General features: G+C 30.5%; 1 long non-coding RNA gene across 1 annotated transcript; it reads left to right on the forward strand.

Moving 5' to 3' along the window:
* The first annotated feature begins 1,403 nt into the window (after positions 1–1,403).
* LOC125867903 (uncharacterized) lies at positions 1,404–2,161 on the forward strand. The gene is made up of 3 exons (XR_007446686.1): positions 1,404–1,444; positions 1,544–1,622; positions 1,691–2,161. It is a non-coding gene; the product is annotated as an uncharacterized LOC125867903 (long non-coding RNA).
* Positions 2,162–3,144: the final 983 nt, after the last annotated feature.

Genomic DNA, 3,144 nt, shown 5'->3' on the forward strand with positions numbered 1-3,144 from the left:
TAAAAAACTGCTAAAAAACGACGGAAGAAAAAGCGACGGACAGCGNACTCTTGAATCTACAATAACTCCTACAAAAGTTTCCTATATAAATAGTGTCTTTTGTGAATACTAAGACAACCAACAAAAAGGAAAGGAAAACATTTCCCTCATTCCTTCTTATTCTTAGAATATTTTTGGGCAATTTGTTTTGGGCAACCTTCAAACTCTCAGTCACGAGGACACGTGTTTGAGAGTAACTGTGGAACATTGGGAAGCGACATGCTACAACGATTTTCATCATAATCAAGCTGAAATCACTTTCAAGCCAGTGGCTCGCCACGACACAATGTTTGTGATAAGTTATTTACTACTTTATAATTCCAATCTAATATCAACATTGTAGTATTTTTCCCAACAACTCCACCATCCGACCCCAATCCCTCACCCTTGATGGCTTAAATTATACTATATAATATTTTATGTATATTTATCTAACAGTAGAAAATGAGTAGAAAAAATACTTCAATTTTTTTAAAAAATAATTTCCTTCATAACAAATACCCCCGTAATCTCCTCTTCTTTTTTGTTATTCCCCAAAGTCTTTAAAGACATCTATCATTTTTTATCACTTTTACCTTAGCCTCTAACCCGATTAAAAGCATGTGGAATCAATCAAATATTTGATAGTTTCTGGCCTAGCTATGAAATGGATCATTGATGAAAAATAGAAAGCAGACCAAAAATTAAGGGGTAAGGATTCAAAATTGATTTGGTTAAGGAATGACATTCCAAAAGCTTTAATAAGTTTTAAGTGCTTTTTGAGTCAAATTTTAATTTCGAGCATTAAGCTCAAAATACGTTTATCAAGTCTCAAACACACACAGAGAATCGGGATGCTCTTTATGCTACGATTAAGATTATATTTACCTATTGAATGCCTATTGGGATTATTCCAATCATTCAAGTTACAGAAATGACATATGAAAGTTACTTTCATTTGTTTGCTTTAATAAGTCATTTACATTTGATCCATATCCCGGAATATATATTAGCACGTCATAATGGATGGGATTTAAAGTAGTCCTACAAATATATATATATATATATTTCAAAACTAAACATTTTTAATCTAACACTGACGATAATTAGAAGTAAGAATTAGGTAAAATGAGCTTGTCACATTTCTTAATGGGTGTGGTTTGAGTTCAAGAAAAGAATGGAATTTTGATGAATCTAATATTAGGTAACACCTACCCTTGAAAATGCCTAGTAAATTCTATTTGTGGCATGACGTAACGTATCCCTCATTCCAAAGGCTTCTTAGCGGGCCAAGTAATTAATAGAATGATTCCTCTAGCTAGTATTAGTATTATTACAAAAGGCTAAGATTCATATATCATCACTAAAAATTGAGGTTTCGTCCAAACATAACATAACATTGTACCTTTATTTCATGTCAGGACAGGTAACTACTCCAATATATCATATATAATTTTTGGAACGTACGTACATATATAATTATAATTGTAATTGATATATATATATATATATATAATGGCAGCAGGTATGCATGGTGATGCGGGTTAATCTAGATTGCCCTTGTTGTTGCAAGAAAATGAGAAGAATCATTCTGCGAATGAAAGGTAAGCTGGCATATATAATTCTTTATTGATGGATCTAAATTAAATTAAACTCTATTATATATGTGTAGAAATAGAGATGCATCTGATTGAGAAGCAAGAGAAGAGAATAAGCATAATGGGGCGGTTTGATCCGGCAGATATAGCCATAAGAATCAGGAAAAAAATGAACCGGAGAGTAGAGATTTTGGACATTCAATTACCCCAACAGCCTGACGAGATGATGCATCATGCCCCCATTATGCAACACACATAAACTACCTTAGCTTCTTTAATTCCCCTAATATTGGGATGCATGCTCTCATATTCAAAACAAACTCGTGCAAGATTAATAAAAAAGTCTAATACTCGATCAACAATGGAGTTTAGATTGTGTGAAGAACTTCTTGAGTTTACATTTGAATGAAGAAAATAATCTTTGCAGTTACATTTCAAATAGTGATAACATTAACAAGAGAGCACAAAGTGGCCGTCAGTCGTTGTTGCATTTTTGCTTCACAGATGGACATGAATTAATGGTGTTGGTATATCTTATTATCCAATAATTACTTCCCCCGAGTAATTACTAAATTCTAAAAGACATCCAATACAAAATTATTCTCACCTGAATCCAATCTGGCTATTTTTCACAGATCCTAGTTGCCTCATCACAATATCACAACATAGCAAAAAAAGTTAAATCAAAGCCCACTAAGTTCGTGTTCTAATTACTAATTACTAATATATAGAAAAGTCTAGGAAGCAGCTGTTCGTCAACATACTTGCTTCCTAGACGTACAAGGGTAATTTGGTAAGTTACTATCTAATTCTGCTATATACTTTGCTGTGAATGCTTATACAATTCGCATTTCATGATTTTTTCCCTCTAATTCCTATTGTGTCCTTTTGTTGATAATTTCCTAGACAAGGGTAATTTGGTACATATTGGTAAATATATTGAAATGTGAGGATTTTTTCAATGCCTTAAAGGCATAAAAGTGCTGATGTTAGCACTTACTCAAACCCACACGTCCCATCAATAATATTTAGTACTATTCCTTTATTTTTTGGTAGACATATTTAGTATTCATTTGTAGTTATTTTAGGCTCTTTGTTATTGTGTTTCAGATCATGTAGAATAAAATTAACTAATAAAATTTAATATTTCATATTTCATTACTAAGGCTAAATTTAAATGATAATATGATTGTTCATTACTAATATTTAAAAATAGTATTAAAAAATTACCGACACTCAAAATTCTATTAATGTCACATAAATTAGGATAGAAGAAATAACATATATTATTTAAAGTTTATATAAAAAGTACTATAAATTATTATAATTATTGAAATCAAATATTGAAAAATCATATAAAATATGATTAACTCTCTAAATTCTATTGTGCCACATAAATTAAGATAAAAGAAGAAACATATGTTATTTATAAAAATGATGTTAAAAACATAATAGTACTATAAGTCACAATAATTAACAACTTAATTTTTAAAAAATAATATATACAACACTTAGCTGCCTATTCAAA

Source organism: Solanum stenotomum, chromosome 6 (genome assembly GCF_019186545.1).
Source record: "Solanum stenotomum isolate F172 chromosome 6, ASM1918654v1, whole genome shotgun sequence".
Taxonomy (NCBI): domain Eukaryota; kingdom Viridiplantae; phylum Streptophyta; class Magnoliopsida; order Solanales; family Solanaceae; genus Solanum; species Solanum stenotomum.